Here is a 22304-nt window from a genome sequence, read left to right on the forward strand (position 1 = left end):
TGATTTTTTTTCTGTGGTCGATTCTAACATGCCATCAACTTCGTCATTTATCTTTCAAATGTTGGAAATTAGTCGAGAACTTTCGGAAGTATTGAATATACTGTTAAATTAAACTTTCTCATCTATCTCAGATCTAGATTGGGATAATTCGGTAGTTGGGGTTACATGGATCTAGGTCTGGGAAGTATGGGTTGACATGTGTCTACCTTTGATCACCTTAATACCAAATATTCACCCAATAGCTATTGGAAATGATCCCAATTCGATAATTATTCACTTTCCTTTACCATATTTCTCAAAAATATCCAGTAACAGTTTCCCTCTTTCTCACCTTCTTACTTTCCCTCTTTTCTCTTCTATCCTATTTTCCTCTTCCTTTCTTCATCTTCTTCTTCTCCTATTGTGAATAAAACTAAAAAGGGGGTCGATACTGGGAATTCCATATATAATAAACACGGTCATGTATTTATTTATTTTATTTTATTTTCTTCAGAAGTCCGATAAAAAGTTTTCTAATTTCGATCGAACCTAGTATGTTCGAAATTAAGAAATGGATAATATGTTCCAATATAATTAGACATAAGCCTATAGCTTCATGAATATCTCCACCAGGGGTGAAGGGTTCCCACTCACGACTTATTCCATGCATCTCATTTGCACGATACAGGGTTTCCCAACCCTCAAATGTTACAGAGCTTTCTTTCTTTTTCTTCTTTCTTGCCCTTTTCAGTGAGCCCCAAATCGTGGCCTTGATATTTGCAGAGTAAAAGCTCCGAACTACTGCACTAAATTATCTCGCTTTCATTTCTTAAATTAAATCAGGCAAAATTACTTCTTTATAAAATCACCAGAGTCGATCTAGAGAAAATCTTTAGAAAAAGTTCACCTCCAGGGTTAAGTTACCCTTTGTAGACTTTTTCATGAAAAATCACTTACGACACATTGAATTAATAAAATATGTATTTCTGAAGTATGAACAAAATCACTTAAGTCAGTTTTCAGAGAATTGTCTGAAATAACTAACGTCCAAGAGTAAACCTGCTTTTCCCAAGAAAAATTACTTATATCGTCAAAGTATTATGAGGTTGAATGAAATATTGAGTTACGAAATACGAAATCGTTAAAGCTGTTTCCGGTAAATTCTAATTTAAGTATTATTTATTTGCTATTATTTATTTTATTTTATTATATTTTCACTTTCCAGTAAGCTACAAATGATTGGAGGTGAAAAAAATTGAAGAGCAAAACCTGAAAATCATAAATACCGTGAAATTAAAATTTGATATTGTTACGTTGAACGGTATGGAATCTAGGACGAGCGAATGGACAAACTAAAAACACAAATTCACTTCTTTAACACGAAGGGGGAATGAAACATTTGAGTCAGTTGAAATCTTGAATTCGATAATTTCAAAATTACCATACTGGCACTATCTTCTTTCCTATCGTCATTCGAAAGTAAAAAATCGTTATCCTAGAACTTCGCATCAGTATATATATATATACCGACACAGGATTTTCACTTTTTTTACGTACATATATAAATTGCCAAATTGTTGTAACCAGTACTTCTTTGTCTAATTCATTTCCCTTGAAGGTGAAATAATGTAGTGGGGGAGTGTTTCACCTTAAAGTTTTCACCTTTCCATTGCAAAATGTAGGAGCACTTAATGCAGCTAATGAGGAAGAATGTACGTGCGCACCTTTTTATGTAATCCAAATCCCTAAAAGCGAATGTTTTTGCGTGACCTAATCACGCAATAACCACTGAATTACTTGAAAGGATACTTCACATGATTATCAATCTTAGGCCTTTCAAAGATCTTCTGATGTAACATTGATAATTGTCGGCATGGAATGAGAATTGGTGAGGGGGTGGGGATTAAGTGACATGTAAAATTAATCGAGAATAACCAATATTAGTGTAGCTCGGTATAATCCATAATTTTCGCGTTCACTGAGATTAATAGTGATACCCCCGATTCTGTTTGGTTAAAAATTCAACCTTCACCAGCAAGCGGATGAAAGGTGGAAGTGGAAACGGGTGACGTAAAAATAATCGAGAACGATTAATAGGCCTATTTGTGTTTAATTCACAGTTTTCGGGGCGCTGAGATGTTTAGTGGCCCTTTCTATGCCATTTAAGTTCAAATTTATAATCGGGATGAGAGTTGAGGGATGGAGACGAAGAGGACTGACATGTCAAATTATTCGAAATGTTCCTAGGACATTGAAACGTTGGTTGCTCAGGTATTTATCCAAAGCTCAAAAATCAAAGAGGAGAGCTTCTTGTGAATTATATATTTCCCGTAGGTCTTTTGGGTACCTGATGCAACGTTTAGGTTTGAAAATGTATCGGTCAAGATTACTTCGTGGATTATTAGAGGATAATTCAAATCATCGATTACAATTCTGCGAGGTAATGTTGAATGCAGAAAAACAAGTTGATGGCATAATTCGAAAAGTATGTTGATCAGACGGAGTGAATTTTAAACTTCCTGGCATTGTTAATAGAGATAACTATGTCTATTGTGCAACAGAAAACCAATATATAACACTTAAATAACAATTAAACCAACCTGCGGTTATATTTTGGGGGAGCGTTTCATGTAAAGCAGTCATTGGGACTATCTTTTCTAATGAACTGCTCGCAACGACTTGTATCTTGACATACTATGGACACTATTCTTCCATAATTCGGCGACAATGTGATAATGACGACTTATAATTTACAGTAAGATGGAGCTCCTTCCAGTGCGTGTTCCTTGACAACGAATTACTCAATCGTTGTACAGATCGACGACGGGCAATTTAATGTCCAGCACGATGTCAAGATTTCATCCCAATATACTTTTCTTTTGGAGTATTGTCAAAGATAAAATATTCTCGAGGAAACCACGCACTATTGACGACATGAATGCATTCGTAACAGAAGCGTGCCAAGAAACTAATGACAACAAAAGCCTCTGTGAAAAGTGTACTTGAGTGCAGAAACTAGACTGCAAGAATGTGCACATGCTGAAGGCTGGTACTCTGAGAACTTAGAGATTATACTTAATCGGAATTCCTAGATCATCCTGATTGCGATCTCATAAAATTATTGTTTTCTTAATCAGGAACTCATTATACAATACATAACTGCTAATAAAGAAAATAAAGTATCTTTCAACTATATACCTACGCTTGTACTCTCCTGTACTTTGAGACGCAATTATCTTTGTGGTAGTAGATAGTAACACTAGATTTTTAATCAGTATAGTTTATCAGTTATACCATTAGAATATATAACTTCCTCTATAACTTCATTTTTGCACGAGCAAGTGAGCTAAAAAATATGGGATTTTTCTGAAATCCTTATGGACAGAGAAACAAAATGTACGAGTTTTTGTTCGAGTAATAGTGGATTATGATTGAAGCTAAGATGCGATTTGTTAGCGTCATAGGTCATTATAAAAAGGTTTCACTGAAATCTCCATTTCGAATATAGAAAAATGCTTTACAACTACACTATGCGGAAAAGTTTAGGTAAGTAGGTGCATTTTAAATGTTCATTCACAATTTGAAGAAAACGAAAACATATTACGTCACCTTGAAGAGATAATGGACAAAGCACAACAGAAATTGTTTAACAGAAACAAAACAGCGTCGATATTTTATGAGAAATAACATACGAGAACTGAGTTAAGGAGAGAAAGTTTGAATTTTTGATAAAAGAATGAAGAAAAGAGAGCCTGAGTATTTTCTGGAAAGTATTGTGAGCTAGGAACCATACGGCAAATGGAGAGTCCGAATGGATAATATGTGACATATACAGGTAAGACAGTGCGTGGATAATACAGGATCGATTCCATTCCAATACTACGTTTGGACAAGTACTACGAGAAACAACCTGATGATGAAGAAGAAAAACTTAAACTGAAGAACAAGATTCTGAACAATGTCTGTAGAGAAGAGATGATTAAGAATGAAGACAAAGAAGAGGGCCTATGCGAAAATGGTCTCGGACCATTGACATTCGATGGAGAAGAATGTAGCAATTAAGAAAGTTGTGATCACCGAAAATTTGTCAATGTAGGCAAAGATAGAAAGTAACTCTTGTAATGAGAATGAGAGATTTGAAAGCAATACAGGGATTAACAAAAAATTAATGATTTTAGAGGAAATATTGTCAACATGGAGTCAGTCATATTCGTAAATGTGATCAATAAAAAATATAACCGTACATAATACCTACTGAGCTAGTTAAAATTACACTAGACATGATTACTACCCTAAGGTATCCCAAGAATCTAACGATACAATATTGATAATTCTCTTCATGGAGGGTGAGAATGGGTGAGGAATGATCAAGAAGTAATATGTAAGAATAATAAGCACGGCCAATATCAGTGTCCAATCTATAGTTCTCGAGATCTTTGAGATAAATGTACTATTTCCAATTACGTGTAAATGCAAATTCAGTCCCTGGTATGGAATGAGTCGGGATGAGATAGCAAGGGATGGTATCGTGGGCGGCGATTCGGGGGGGGGCAAAGGAGGGTAGTTGCTCCCCACACTTTTTTGAAATTACCCATTAATGTATATAGTTTCATTTGGAAATATAAAGTTTTGTAGGTATCATTGGTCCATAGAATAAAAATGGTGCCATAAAATATTTGTCGTTCTATGAGTACGTATTGGTTGTCTTCCCGTGGAATTAAGAAAGCTACAGGAATTGCGTTTGAACTGCCACTAAAAATGGTCCACAAATTAACCTATTGAAGCGCCACAATTCAAGCGTACTTTCATTTCTTCTTGCAATTGATCGATATGTTAGTCAGCCGCTCTGGAACTAATTGAGATAACATTTCGCAAGAAAAAAAGTCCTTCACAAGTTATTCTTTAATTGTACAAAAATAGACAGTTCCTAAAATGTATTTTCTTCTTTCTAATAATAATATTTTGATTTGATTTTTTCAGTTTAACATCCTGTTCAGCAGGGAAGTTATATGAGACGTGGACTTAATAATCAACGTGAAGTCCGAACCACGTGAGCTCCCCCGGGAATCGAGCCCGGGTCTCCTACGTCTAAGGCGCGTACGATAACCGCTTAGCCACGAAGGAGCTCAGTAAGGAATATTAATTTTGCAGTGTAATATACGAGTTTAGGGGTATACATATACAGTTTTGTATATACAATTAAATTTAGTGAATTCAGCATAATTCTAGGTTTTAGGATTATTTTGTACAACTGAAATGTGGAGTGACTCTAAGTATTGCTGAGTTTTGATATATTCCAAGAAAGTGAAAACTGTACTTAATGGCAGCGAACATGTTTCGGGAAGCTGCAAAAGTATTTCTTTAAATGTCGTAGCATAAGCTTATAGTATTCACTGTCATTCTAAGAGTAATAACATAAATAATAGCATTCGTGGAATTAAAAATACAAGTTGTTCATTATTTTCCAGTTTCAATATAACTTTGCAAAACAAGCCTCATTATTCATTACTATGATTATTTGATTAATATTAACCTTTCTGCTTATTTGTTTTGCAAATTGGTTATTAAATAGGCCCCTAATCTGATCACACAATTTCCAGACAGATATTCATGAGCAAGGAATCAAATCTCTTCTTACACCTTCGTTGTTTAAGAGTACAAAGGGCTAGTATCTACGTGCGTTGCTCTTGTCCATTTACTTGATAAAATATGAAACAAGATATACGGTATAACTGAAAAAGACAGTATCCTAATAGTTATACAACCTTTCGTCAAACAAAGTGTTACAAGCAACCAGGAAAACTAACATTGATATCAAATATTCAGATCATGTCTTGACCCCCCCCCCCACTTTTAACGCCCAACCGCCGCCACTGGGTGGTATAATGGATTATTGTCATTACACTTTCATTGAAATACACGTCCTAAGAGAAAGGATTCAAATACTTTCTATATACCTAATCTGCCAATGCGAAGAAGGAGGATTCCAGTCGCCTGGAAGTGGGAAAAGTTGACATTTAAAAATAATTCAAAACTACCGGTATTAGTATTCAGTCCATAGTTTTGGAGGTCTCTGAGATTAATAGTAACATTCTTAATGTCATTTTAGTATAAAATCGTCTCACATGTGCACGTAGGCGAACAGTGGGTCGAGAAAGAGGGAACGTAAAAATAATCAAGCACAACCTATATTTAAGTCCAATCCATAGTTTTCGGAGTCGCTGAAATCAATAGTAGTATTTCCGATGCTACTGAAGTCCAAGTACAGCACGATCAGCGTGAAATTGAGGAGTGGTGATGGTGTAATATATAAAAATGATCAAGAACTAGAAACGTTAGGATCCAATGCATAGTTTTTTCATCACTGATGAATATTGGTGTTACAGAAAACCATTTTGGTTTCATGCCAGGGCGATTGACAACGGGTGCAATATTTGCACTTAGGATATTCGTGGAAAAGTACAGAGAATACCAGAAGGACCTTTATAAGGTTTTCATCGACCTAGAGAAAGCGTTGAGTTGAGTTGAGTTGATTTTGAGTTTAACGTCTCGTTTATCAGCGAGGCTATATGCTCGTTTATCACGTGGGCCTACTTATTAACGTGGAATCAGAACCACATGAGCTCCCGCCGGGAATCAAACCCGGGTCTCCCACGCCAAAGACGCGTACGCTAACCGCTTAGCCACGAAGGAGCTCCACCCAGAGAAAACATAAGATAGAGTGCCACCGGATCTTATTTTGTGGGTACTAAAGAAGAAGTGTGATCCGGACACATACATCTGTGTAATTCAAGATATGTTTAATGAATGTATGACGGGAGTGAATAGCACGTGCGGAATAAAAGAAGATTTCGTAGTTAAAATGGAACTTCATCACGGATATAGTCTTAGTCCATACTTGTTTGCAATTGTGCTGGACGAACTTATAAAAGATATCCAAGAGTTAGCACTTTGGAATATGCTTTCTATGGATAACATCATGCACGAGACTGAGACCAAGGCAGCATTGCCAGAGAAATTAGATGTTTGGAGAGGAATATTGGAGAGCAAAGGGCTTAAAATTAGTAGAACTAAGACAGAATATTTATATTATCCTTTTAGGAAAAATGTAGCTTATCGAGAACACAAGAATACAACTGGACAAAAGAAGTGGTAATGAACGAAGAAATCAAGTACGGTAATTGGGATCAATTCTGCACGAAAACGCAAGAGTAGAAGATGTAAACAGCAGTTTAGCAGCGGTTGGATTTAATGGAAAGAAGTGGCAGGAGTGTTGTGTGATCGTAGGGTACCAACACGAATTAAAGGAAAACAGTAGTGAGACCTGCCATATTATACGGAGCGGAATGCGGGACAACGAAGAAGAGAGGAACAGAAGTTGCATGTTTCGAAGATGAAAATGCTACGGTGGTTCAGTAGTCCAGAGACAGTAAAGTGAGACCAATAGTAGAAAAAACTGCAAGAAAGTTGATTGAGTAGGTTTAGCCATATAAGAAGAAGACTTTTGAAATACGTAATTCACGGAGTAAGTGCTGTAGAAGTAAATGGGAAACAAGTTCGAGGCCGTCCAAAGAAGAAGTGGGTAGATTGTGTGAACAACGATATGGTGCAGTGTGGTGTCACAGCGAATATAACACAAGATACAAACAGGTGAGGGACAACGATCCGAAGAGAGAACCCCAGCTAATTGAGAAAAACTTAGAATAAGAAGGGATGCGATGTAAATGCAAGTTCATCCCTCTCTATAAGAGTGAGAATCGGGGGTAGGAAGAAGGTGATATTACGGATTTTTGTCATTACACTTTTATTGAAGTGCGTATCCTAAGACGGAGGTTCAAATACTTTCCATAAACATATTCTTTATGTGTGAAGAGTGGACATTTCAGCTTGCAATGTGCATATATAAAAGGAAAAATCCTGAGTGACTGACTGGTCAATTCCTAAGTCAAACTGTATAAGCCAGAAATTTGATAATTGGGCAATGTGTAGGACTAATGACCTAAGGTACAACTAACGAAAGATTCTTGGAAATACCACGAAAAAGGGAAGAAATACGGGTTTTAATTATTACATTATAGTGTCAATATCTCGGATTATATAACAATTGGAGACATAAAGTTTGATATATGGACTTATGTTTGAAATAATTAAACAAATACCTCAGCTTTTTTTTTAATATTTCACCTAGAAGGAAAGCAAAAGAGGTGAGAAGGGTGAGACTGGGAAAGAGGTGAGGATTACAAACATGCCCATATCTCGGAATCTCTTTTAAACTTAGAAATATGATATTCTGTATTTGGATTTTTCATTTAAAATAATTAGATAAGCATTTCATCGTTGTTTTCACATTTGATTTAGAAAAGAAAAAAGGTGGTTGAAAGTGAACGAAAAGGCTTTATAATTACTAATATAATAAGAGTTCATAATTCGGAATTTCTAAACGCCGCATAACATTTGATATTTGCACTTTTCATATAAAATAATTAGAATTTTTTTTTTATTCGACCTAGATAGGAGGAGAATCGAGTGGGCAGGAAAAGGAGTAGGATTAGAATTATTATTGTTATTATTTTCATCATACTTACAAACTATGCTATGCATAAATGTCGGAAGTCTTATAGAACAGTTATCATTGCATAATTATGCAGAGCATCACTGCATAATTATGTAGGTTTATCCAGTATACATCTTAAATACACAATTATTAAACTTAATTTTAAATACTTTACTCAGCACAAAGAATTCAAGATACTACAGACACGGAATGCTATTGACGTTGCCAACATTGCTAAATCTACTTCTTCATTCTGAATTGTTCAATCGATTCTATAAAAATAATTCAGTTACATACCCATTATAAAACATAGTTATTAACAGTGTAACTGGAGAATCGAGTGGACAAGTACAAAAAGTAGTAATAGTAAAAAGTTAACTAGTTTCATTTCTCACTGTAATATGTACTATTGACTTTTGAAAGGCACAAGATAATGCATTGAAATTCATATGTGCACTCGATTTTGATCATTTCAAATGATCACAACTCTTTCAACAATTTATTATCAGCAATTTATTATTAAAGACTTAGACCTAGTGTTTAACGTACAATCTAAATCCCGCGTGCTTCTACCGGCAATCGAAACCTATACCGGTAATAGTCTGTGTCGAAGACAAAGTTGCTAACCATATATATATGAGGAACCTCTGAAATATTCATGAAGAAATGCAAGTCTAGCGGGAACCAAATTTACTAAATCCTCCGTGAATGTTCCAGCCTTAAACCTACCCTACATGACTTGGTAATTGTCTATTCTCTACTTCTTGGTGAATTTTATAGTTATTTATTTGAATTACAGGTTTAACACTTATACAGGGTGGCCCATTTTAATCTTTCACGGAAATATCTCGAAAATGGTTGAACATAAATGAACCGAACAAAAACTCAAATATGAAATGTCATGGGGCAAATCGAATGGTAGTGTGCTGTCACCCAGGGCCGCCCTTCATGGGGGCTCAGGGCCCAACGTTAAAATGTTAAATGGAAACATGTGGCGAGTGATACCTCGTTTGATAGATCTTTAAAAACTAAAATAGCGTTGTGGCAAAAGATTTTTCATATCGGTCACCGTATTCAAGGTGGCTGCCAAATGTTGTCTGTGTCAGATAAAACTTCCAGTACCACTAATATGAAAACAGTTGGAAATAAATGAACAGAATAAAACTCGTATAGGAAATCACAGAGGGTATTTATCATTCCACGGCTGGAGAATAATGCAACGGAGAAAAATGTTATTAAAGTATAATTAACATAATGCACAAGAGAAAATGCAATTCTTAGAAAATTATTTTTTTGATCTCGCTCCGTAAGTGCATGCAGCGGGAATGAAAACAAAATCTCAAATTAGAATCACATTTTTACTTGCAATAGGTAGGGTTTATCAGAAACAATTGTGTGTTCAAGTGACTGGTACAGTGATGAATAAAAATAAGGTGAGATTCAAGTTTAACACCCATTTGCATTGCGAAGTGTGACTGGATAGGAAAAAAGAGCAACTGAATTGAGAAGCAAACGTTTCAATAATTCATTTTTGTAACTTGCGAACATTTTGCCCGCCCCTGATAATTTAACGCAAGGTGTTTGGGCAAGGCATCTACCGTCTCGTTACTGAGGATAACAACTGAGATTATCGCTGAAAGTTATTCGAAATACAACATTTCAGTGAAGCTCATATTCTATCACATGCAAGAAGGCATAGAAGAGAAGTAATCGAACCAATATCGTGCAGGCGACTGTTGAACAAAACCAACGTTTGTACACATTGTTCGACAAATTTGTTTCGCATTTCAGTTGATTCATTTTTGCATCAAATCATTGCCTGCTATCAAAATGGAAGATGCCATTTAAAAAGAATTTTACATACTTTATCATATTACAAAGACATTTATCTCGTATACAAACACATTTCAGATAACTTTGTTTCGTAGATACAATTTGCAAAAACTAAGGTTCTCATTTGCAATTTCACCGTTCCTTCCCGCTTTCTCCCACTTACGGAGGGAGATTGGAGCGATAATTTTCTAGGAATTAGATTTCCTCCTTTGCATTATGGCACTTTCACTCTAATCATCTTTTTCTCTGTTGCAACATTCTCGAGCCGTGGAATGATAAATACCCTCTATGTTTCCTATTCGAACTTTTGTTCTGGTGTTTTCATATTAGTTGTACTGGACGTTTTATCTGATACGTGATACAGATACCATGTCTTGTGGTCATTTTGAAAACGGTGACCCATATGAACAATCTTTTGCCACAACACTTTTTAGTTTTTAAAGATCTATCAAACGAGGTATCATTCGCCACATGTTTCCATTTAACATTTTAAAGTTGGGCCCTGAGCCCCCATGAAGTGCGGCCCTGGGTAGCACCGCGACAACACCATTCGATTTGTTTCATTACATTTCCCAATTTGAGCTTTTGTTTGGTTCATTTGCGTTCAACCGTTTCCATACTAGTGGTACTGGACGTTTTGTGTGATACAGGCAACATATCTTGGCGGCTATTTTGAATACGGTGAAGAATATGAAAAATCTTTACCGACAGCGCTTTTTAGTTTTTTAAAGATCTATCGAATGAGGTATAACTCATCCCTTGTTTCTATTTAAAATTTTAAAATTGAGCCCCGGGCTTCCATGAAGAGCGGCCTTGGATATCACCACGACATCACCATTCGATTTGCCCCATGGTATTTCCTATTTGAGTTTTTGTTCGGTTGATTTATGTTCAATCGTTTTCGAGATATTTCCGTGAAAAGATTAAAATGGGCCACCCTGTATATTTGTCTCTGGTTTACCATACTTGCATTCATACTAACACTTCAAAAGTAAATTAATTTAAGATGAAGTTCAAGAAATTTTTTCGTTTCCTAAATGCAAAAAATACCTAAACATGCGTCATCTGTTATTAAATTCCACAATTGTAACATACATTAGCAAAGTTTTTCTTTAATGTTTTTCCTTCATAATAATTTGTATATGAGCGTCGGAAAACAATTGTAATGGTGCTAAAATCTATTGAGGAGTCCTCTTGTCCTAGAAACAATATAAATAAAATCTCCTCACAAAATGTAGAATGAATTGTCTCCACCTTACTAGTGTGAAAGCGCTTGAGTGCAGAGATTAGAAGCTCCTTACTATTTTCTGTATCCTGTCGTGGTAAGAGTGTGATTGTATTGTAATTCAAGGCAGGGGTTTTAAGGACTGATCTTTGTGGCAGGCAAATGCTAGAGACAAATCAGAAGACGTGAATAGATTGTAGCACAAGCATCTAAATATCGTTATGTTGCCAAATCTCTCAAGAACATTAATCAGCGTTGCAGATTTCATATTAAAGTAGTTAAAATTTTTGTTCGATCGTTCCTTATTTGAATACAGAAATAAATGTGCATTATTGTTTGTTCTATTAACATATATTTATTCGTGCTAATTTGGAAGGCACATTACTACGACATTATGGAGCCGCCTCTGTAACAATGCAAACCCCACTTAGCGCGAGATGTGATCGAAGTAGGGATCTCACTCATCAGAGGTGAGTGCTTACCACTGACCCATGAGAATCCCTATAATATGTATATGAAACATGATAAGTAGAAATAATTAATATATACAAATATTTTAATACAATTTTTATTATAGAGATATTGCCGTATTTTGTTACTGTTTTCCTGCCCTTGCTACTCCTAGGTCTGCTAACGTTTCCCCTTCTACTGAGGACTCTGTATAATAATGTGGAACCTAAATTTCATAGTAATAATCAATTTCGTGAACGAACACGAAATTCGGAACTGAACCACGAGGAGCCATCCCCAACAATTATCTAGACGGTCGGATCTTTCTGCTGTCCCCCGTCAAAAAAATCATATCAAACTTTGTTCATTCAATTGTGACTTTTTCAAGTTCAAAATTCCGAACAAGCGACTGAATAACCATTACTTTTCTAGAGATTAAATTAAATAAATTACATTTTAAAAATACGGATATAGCAATTTCTAATAAACTCTTTCGTGATAATAAAATTTAGTTTATTAATAATACCGGAGTAGCGAATATTAAATTATTACTTATCAATTTCGATAAGAAATGAAGTTAACAACAGTGCTGACGACTGTTGAGAGAGGAGCGACTCATAAAAGTTTGGAGGGACGAGTGGAGATCTCACTTAAAATTTGTATTAAGGTTTATTAACTTCATGAGCAGCCCTACTCATCGGGACACGGGACATTTTCTTCGAAGTTGGGATTGTGCCGACCAGACAAAATCGGTACATATGGTAAAAGTACTCTTTCTGTGCATAACACTCTTTACCGAATTTTAGTCATAATCATTTTGTCCTTACCTTGGTCAGTAGTGGGTGGTGTCCTCTTGTCATAATTCTCTGGTAAGGAGAACTTAAACGCTAAGACCTCAGGAACTATTAATAAACTGAAAAGAAATATAACCAATGAAGCAAAATTATTTGCCTTTCCACGATTTTAAATTACGTTATTTAATATTTACATTACAACGAAGCTAACCAAAATGAACCATTTTAACTTAATCCATTCTTACAGTGAGTAAAGCAATTTACTGTAAATTTGACGAGCTTATTCAAACCAGATCATGATTTTAATTTCTATTAAATTCATTTGAAAATTGGCTACATATTATTAAACTGCGTTTGGCAACAGTATAATTTCAAGTTAACAGAACATGACACTGTTCATTTTCGGATTGTGAAAACCCCCAAGTATCTGTGTGCCGGAGTTTCATATAATAAAATAATCACCTACGTCTTCCTGCCTCCTTACGCAATCAGTCGAAGACAACTTCAGTCGTTTGCGCTACGTTTGCTTCGAAGTTGTTCCGTTTGCTCCACTGCTGTTTCCGACAAAGCGAAATTCTAAACTGGTGGCGCTAGAATAACATGGTTTCAACAATCTACTTCACTAAAAAATCATGGCAGACGGGAACGGAAGATTGCATTTAGTGATGCGTTTGCTAAGATTCACTCAGATTCTGGTTCACTCCAGACTTGTTCCATTTACTCCTCTTTCATTCGCGAGAAAGTTTAAGTTAAAAGGGATGAAGCTAAAACAACATGGTTTCAGTTCTCCACTTATTGGAAATTATCGCAGTTCAGAATGAGAGCTGGCGTGTCTTTGTGCTGAGTTTGTTCGAACTTGCTCTGCAAATTTTCCATTTTCTCCACTACCATGAAAATGTAAATTTAAAGTGGTGGGGCTAGAACTTGCAACATTCAACTTACTAAAAATCATCACAGATGGGAAATGGAACATTGCACTTGTTTTGCGCTGCAGTTGCTCCAATTGCTCCTCTATTATTATCGAGAAAGTGCAATATAAAAGTGGGAAGCTAAAGCATAGCTCCAGCCCCTTGTCCCATTATTTAAAAAAATCGCAGATGAGAATTAAAGGTTGTGTTTAAGCTAAGTTTGTTCCTACTCGCTTCGCAATTACAGCTTTTCTTCCAATACTGTTTCCTAGAAAATGGAATTTTGAAATGGGGGCTATTATAATTGGTCCCAGCACCTAGCCTCGCTAAAAGTCATTGTAGATTAAAATGATAAGTGGCGTTCTTTTGTGTTCCTTTAGACCATTTGCTCCGCAATTCTACGTTTCCTTCCTTTCTGTTCTCAAGAAAATGCAATTTTAAAGCGGTGGAACTAAAACAATGTGGTCCCAGCCTTCTTTCTGATTAAAAGTCATCAGAAACGGGAATGGAAAGTTGTACTTTTTCGTGTTGCGTTTGCTCCGCAATAGACTTTAACAAGATGATCCCAGCCACCATCTTACTAACGTTACAGTAAACTGGAATGGTAAGTTGCGTTTGTTTGTGTTACGTTTCCACAATTGCTCTCTGCTCCCCTGCTGTTTTCGAGAAAATGTAATGAACAAACGCAGCACAAGTAATTGCTACTTCCGTTCCAGTTTGCTGCGATTTTTAGTAAAATTATAGGCTGGGACTATTTTGTTCTAGCCCCACAATCTTAAAATTATAATATCTCGGATATGGTAAGGAAGAAAACCGACCAAGTGCAGTATGGACAAACGCAAGCTTCCATTTTCATCAGTGATGATTTTCATTACGATCCACATAATTTTTAGTAAGCTGGTAACCTTAGATGTTATTAAAGGCTACTAGCGTTTGTGCCCCTAAGTTTCTGGTCCAGGGGATAAAAGGGTCCAAGCCTTCTTAAATTTGGCGTTGGCCCACCCCAGGATGGTGCATAATACCATAGTATGTACACTCATGTCCAAAATTATTGTCGTATGTCTATATATATGTTGTTGTAAGAATATAATTTGCTAACGAACTCGCCTGGTATTTCCTATAATGTTAGTATATGTATGATCGGCAAAAACATGTATGTGGCAAATTTCATGTCAAAAGAGGAGTAAATAAGAACAATAAAACGAAAATAAAACTTTCTTGCTTATTTAGCAACATTTTTTATTCATTCTAATTTTCGTATTTACAATTCTTTTCCTAAGAAATTTACCACAAATATAAATTTCCCGATTATACCCATAGTATCAGTATTAAAAGTACCCCGCAAAATCACTATCAAATTATATTCTTACAAGAAGACAGTTATAGATATGCGACAATCATTTTGGACATGAATGTACCTCTAGAAGTTTGGATGGTCCATTTTATAAAACTACCAAAAATTCAAAATTTGCACTTTTAGACCTAATTTATCCCCTTGATGAGATTTTATCAAATTATGGACGAATATAGGGTTCATTGTTTTTCATAAGATATGGGTACATTAACGCACCCCTGTAAAATTTTGGGAGGATCGTATAGAACCACTCTTAAGTTATGGAAATTGCCAAATTTTAAACGTAGGACCATGATCTGTACTTTTGTATATTTGGGTGATCCATCTCGTCCCCTTTTACGACTAAAAAAATTGCCAAAAACATACATTTGGTTTTAACCTTATGTATCCTCCTCTTTGATGATACTTTATTACGTTGTATGTTTATATGTATAAGTATTAATATACACAATGTTCTTCATGGGACATGGGTTCATTAACACATCCGTCTAAAATTTAGAGAGGTGTGTTTGCTCACCCTTAAATTTTGGAAATTGCCATGGTAGCGTAATATACTACCATGATGTGTACCTTTGTTTCGTCGGTTCATCTCGTTCCCTTCTATAGATAAAATATCGTCAAAAATAAATTTTGTGAAAATTTTGTGCTAATTTATGCTCTTTGATATAATCATGGTCATACGTATAAAACTAAGTTGCTACTAAATAATAATATTTCGTTTAATAGTTAGTGTATATGTTACCACAATGAGAAGTCCCTGAGTATTAACACAATGAAATGTCTCTGGATTCGATTACTATCATAGCATATCAGATCTCACGTTATGACATAGGTTCATATCTCGTATAGTCATTGGGTTGAAAAGAAACGTAAAATTTCAGTATAATCATGGTCTTGAACTCATTTAATTAATATAATATTTTATGATGTGTATTTCTTTTATTCTCTATACAGGGTGAGTACAAACTCCCGTCATCTCTCCTTAAGTGTAAAATAATAAAACTATGTAAACTGTAATTATATAAACTTTAAATATATGTAAACTGTAAATATACACGGTGTATATATGATGGAATTTCTTTTCTATTTCAGGTATAAACAATGGCTGAAGCATGTTAGTATGCCATTGAAGAACGCATCGTCATCACTTGGGTCACAAGACACCAAGAACAAGGAAAATGTTGGAACAGTTGCGTAGGATAACCAGCTACAATTTAGATGAGTGCCCCCTCTAAAGGGAATATATTTTCGTTGAGAACAGAAACAATTTTCTACAGACAGTGTTATAAATAAACCACTATCAATAAGAGAGAATCAATACAGATAACTCGTGGTGTCAGTCAAAAGATCACCAATGAAGTTAACTTCCATATGGTCCGTGGAACTTGGTATACCCCGGTCAACTCTCTGCAAATACATGAAACATGACTTAAAGTTACATTTATATCGACCGAAATCTGTTCAAAAATTATCTGACAATGATTGAAACCGAATAAAGGAGCATTGTGATTCACTTTTTCAAGTGTTCAACACTGTTCCGAAACGTGGAAAAGTTATTTTCAGTGATGAATGTTCCATATACTGAAGTTCTCGACCAAGAACTGTTGTCTTCTAGTCAAAAGAAATGAGAATACTTTCATGAAGAGATTGAGACTTACTCTCACCATGTCATGATAAATGCTGGTGTGGACAGCGAACATTTTTTTTATTGGTGTAAATATATTGATATGCTAAGATTCCTCTTTTGGACACCCGAGAGCTCAAAGGACTTGCTGGTTTCAATAAGATGGATCACCTCCTCAGTTTGCCGTTTCAGTTTGAAAATATATTATTGAGGTGCTTCCAGGACGATGGGTTGGTCGCTAATTGCTTTCATTACCCGCTCCACTTAACTGGCCATTTCAAAGACCGGACTTAACGACTGTGGCAATTTGCTTTGGTTATTCATGAAGAATAGGGTTGCAGCACATCGTTATGCTACGATTGATGAATTGAAAGAAGATGTGTTATTCTAGCAATGCTGAGAATAATGTTCCACAGAAACTGGTTATGTATTTTTTTGTGTTCGGAACACGATGGAGTCCATACTGATACGTTAGACATTTAAATATTAAAGCAACAGGCGTCCATTACACATAAAATTCAATCAATAGTGTGTACAGTGGGCCACAGAAATTCTTGAGGTACAAAATCCGTGAGATAGGCAACCCAACTAACGCCTGACCCAAGACTAATTACACCTCGTAGTAGCTAGCACAGCAGCGTGAAGTTGCCCCCAACTGTTAAAAGCACAAATCGTAAAGAGTGTTTTCGTGCAGAAGTGGAGCGAAACGCTGGCTAACGAAATGACAAAAGGGAGTCTTTGGATACTTGTACTCACAGTACTTCTAGTTTGTATGATACACACGTAAAACTATACACAGCCATTTGAAAAAAATATACGGATATACGGATATAAAGAATAACCAAACACCAATGAAAATTTTGGGGGTCTAACACGGTGTGAGCTCCTAGGTTCCGGTGCTACTGATTCATACGTAATACTACTTTGAAAGAAAAATCGTTGATTTCATTATTCGTTAAACAATTTTTGAAAATGCTAACTATTGGTAATTTATTTGTAAATATTAAAATGCTAAATTCGATAACACTCAAATGAGTTGGAGAACTTATATGTATTAAAGTAGGCCTATTTTCCTTTAACTTGCAAATATAACTGAGGTTCATGATTTGTATAATATTTGAGAAATTTTACACATTGAGACACGAAGAGAAAAGGCGAGAATATAGTGTCAATAAACAACAATTTAAAAATGCACGAAAATAACGGTTAATATCAAATATAAAATCATTAACAGAATTAACTCAGTAACTCGTTTTCTCTATTCATTTTCCCTTCTTTATTTTCAGGACTACATCATCACTGAATTTCTCCACTGAAGATTATCTTTCATTTAGCAGCATCCAACTGGACCTCAGCCTTGTAAATGAAACATTTTTAAAAAGTGTAAACGGTCAAGACGGGAATCGAACCAGGGACGCCAGATTAGAAAACTACGACTCAAAACACTCATCTAACGCGTTGCTTCTTTCGGTTCGCCTAAATAAAGAGCCTTTTCTGTTCGCTCAAAACGGTAGCTTGTTAATAGTCAGATGATTGCCAAACACAGGAATATGTAATTGACTCGGAGGGCTTTATATCACTGTATTCAGTAAATTATCAACATTACAGATTTTTTTAAAGCACAAAATACAATACTCCTTTATTTTGAATCAAATACTGCGATTGTATTATACTTGTAAACAAACTAAAGACAAATTAATTGCTGCGTAGTAATCGTGGTTAAGTGGTCAAGGCGCTCGACCAGTAATCTGAAGGTAGTCGAATCGAATCAGATCCTCGAACGACCAAAAAAGTTTTTTTTTTGCTTTCGAACTGTTGGTGGTGATTGATCGGCGATGACACACGTTTTATTTTTTTCTGATATTTGAATACTCGGATGTTTCAATACTTGAACTTCAAATCTTCAGGAATAATAATAATAATAATAATGATAATATTTATTATCTCATAGAAGATTAAAGGTTAGAAGCTTACTATCGATCAGGGCATAACATTACAACCAGAAATGTAACATTTGGCAAGAATATCTCGGTTTTATTTAGTGTTGCTCACGAGAAGAGGAATTTATCATCTCCTCCCAAGGGAATGAAAGGGGAGAAAGAAGGTGTCACCTTCTGGACAACATAAATATCGAAACTTCGGATTCCTAAGCAGAAATTAAGTAGGATTTGTTATATTCATATTTTAACAAAATATACATACCAATATAATAAAGAATAGTTCCTATTTACAAATTTTGGTAGAACTGATACATGGAACGTGTTGGAAATGGCAAACGAAAATATTATTTCTAGCAGTAGGAGTAATAGTGTAAGACGTTCGGAATAATTGCTCGGAAACAATATCGTTTCAGACACATTTATGATTCATGCTAGGCCCTAAGTAAGACCCTTAGGGGTCGTATTCATGAATTGTTTACTAAATACCTTACGTTTTTCACCACAGTACGAATCAAGGTTATAGATAGACATGTGACGTTAATTTGTTAGTATTTCCCCATGTGAAGAAAGCAGTCTCCACTTTAACTTGTAAGACCGAATGAAATTGAGCATTTTTTATTTTGTTACACATCAGAAATATGAATATAGTTCAAAAAACAACTTACAGCAGCGAGAATCGAACCCGGGACCCCTGAATCACGAAACGAATGCTCACGCCACTCCGGTAAGACTTCTTTGTGAACTAAGAGTCAAAAAACACTCATTTATGAAGCAAATTGCACAAGTTTACGAAAACGACGAAACACAATGATTTCTGTCATGATAAAACACTATAATCGAGAGACTTCAAATTTAAATTAAAGAAGAAAAATTGACATATAGTGCCTCAGACCACTTTCTTTTCTGATTCACCGAAAGTATCTCCGTATCTTGCTATTATTGCAATTACAAATCCAAAATTGCCTGAAGTTCTTTTTTCACTTATAAGGAGAAAGCGGACTTCGGTAAATTAACATCGGGGTTATTTTTTACAAGGTGATTGTGAATATTTAAAGTGTTCATATTACAACTGGGAGTGCGCAACGGTCTACTATGACATAGAAAAAGTGTCTTAAAGTTTTCGACTAGCCGCATATGTCGTACGTTGCGAAAATTTATCAAGTGACGGCGTGGCAGAGTCACAAGCATTTGTGACTCACGCTCCAAGGGTTACGAATTCGATTCCCTTGGTGTCAATTTTTTTTGGTTCAACCAATAAAGTAGCCACTTGTAGCTACAAGTAAAATGTTAATTCTCAATATGTTTAGAATGAATTAAAACAATAGAAATATTCAAATGAGTTGTAAAATCTTTCAATATTTTATGGTAACTGGCAACAACGTATAATCTACTTCGTAAATATACTGATGTCACGAGTTATATCATCGTTACCACAGTCGTGTAAAAAATGTTCTTATGCTTCGTGTCTACATCTGTTGACAGTGTGTGTATTACAAGCTATGGCACAAATGGCACGGGGGATTGAGGGTGACATGTCGCTTCCAATCTTGGAACTGAGGGATTGTGCCCCCAATAATCCGATTTGAAATGTGTTTTTTGAGGAGAAATGTGATGATTTGTGTCCGATTGCCACAAAGGAAAATGAGATGAAATTGATATCCCCCAGAATAAGCCTCAAATCTGCCCGCCTCCCAACGTTGAAGACAACTCTGCTCTCCTGATCCTCCACAGTATTGTTTTTCAACATCATAAATATTTTGAACATTGTTTTAAAAAACATGGGAATGGTCTTACCCGTCCTCCCCTCCCCAATATTGGAGACATTTTTGCCGCTTAATAGAAGTGGAATCTCCTCTGGTTATAGTAACATCCAGTATTACCAAGGATTTCCTTCTCATCCCCCTCATAATTTTCACACTGTCAACAGATGTAGGCACGAAGTGTCAAAAATATTTTTACACAACGACTGTGGTAACTATAATATAACTCGTGATATCAATATATATACGAAATGGATTACATGGGGACAATTGGGAAACACGAATTGCTTTATTTTACATATACAATATCTACACACAATTTCAATCGCTTCGATCCACTCCTTCTCGTACTTCTACGATAAAATTTACTTTTGGTGGAAGAGGCCTTGGCAGCAATACTGTTTCTTTGCACAAGCTAAAAGCACATGTTTGCTTATTTTTGCGTATTGTTCCTACAAAAGTTTCGTTGCAATCCTCCATTTCTTGAGAAACTTCTGACGTATACTTATTAGCACTTTAGATAATTCGTAATAAAATGTTTGGAAGGGTTGTTTTCTTTTTAGGAAAATACAAAACACATATTGCCTCATTTTATGTATACAATATATGTGCACAATTACATTTACTTCAGTCTACTATTCTTGCCTTTACGCTTCAACTTTCACAATTTTGGGTAGGGGTTTTTGCACTCTAAAACAGTTTTTCCGCAGAAAATAATAAAAAAACAAATATTCGTTTCCTTTTTGCGTATTGTCCCTACACAACGTTTCGCTGCAACTCTTCATGACCTGCAGGCATTTCTCGGGGAACCGGGACTTCACATGCCCAGTAACTTCATTTTTTTTCGAATTTCTCAATAACCATACATATTTCGATGACATAAGATTCTGAATTCTTCTATCTTTAGTCGAAGTTAAAATCATGAATATATCGAGTTGATAAAGCTAATGGATTATTTTTTAAAAAGTTAAAAACTTTTTCCTGACATAATCGGGCAACCGGTGCCTAGAAGGCAACACATCTTTAATGCAATTCCTGTGAAATACTAGATCAAATGGTCACATAATTATATATTGAACACGTGGCTATCGTAAAGTTTAGTCGGAAGAGTATAAGACAATGGACATTGAATTTTACGTGTTCTGCACTTAAAATATATACTGGGCCTGACACGCCCCAATTGCCCGTTTATGTTACAAAAATGTCTGGACCGGATTTCCTCTTCTGTTTGGCTTAGAAAAGGGTTGCACAAAGTGTTGCTGCTTGACAAATATATATATATATATATATATATATATATATATATATATATATATATATATATATATATATATATATATATATATATATATCTTCTAGATTAGTCGGAACAGTATGTGACAATAGACATAGAATTTTTAGTGTTCTGTACTTAAAATATGTACTGGACCTCACAGGCACCGGTTGCCCGTCTACGTTATAAAAATGTCTTGCCCGGAGAAGAGTTATTAGCAATTTTGATATTTCATGATCACAGGCTTTCCGGAATCCGTGCCCACCCAACCTTTTTTCCAGGAAAATGTGAAACATATATTCCTTCATTTCGGGTCTAAATATCTGTGCACAATTTCGTTCGCTTCGGTCCACTTTTTGAATTTCAGGCGTCAAATTTCAAAATTGTGGATTGGAGCCTTTTATCCACTGAAACCATTTTTCCACAGAAAATAAAAAACACTTATTCGTTTATTTTTTGCGTATCGTCCCTACACAAAGTTTCGTTGCAACTAATCATGTCTTTTATGCACTTCTGACATACTGTTATTAGCACTTTTGATACTTCGTAATCTTCGCGTTTAATGCCCCACGATTATGCCGGTTAGGTTAAGGGAGACCATGATTAAAGC

The sequence above is a fragment of the Thermobia domestica genome, chromosome 4, assembly GCF_964235325.1.
Source record: "Thermobia domestica chromosome 4, izTheDome1.hap1.1, whole genome shotgun sequence".
Classification (NCBI taxonomy): Eukaryota; Metazoa; Arthropoda; class Insecta; order Zygentoma; family Lepismatidae; genus Thermobia; species Thermobia domestica.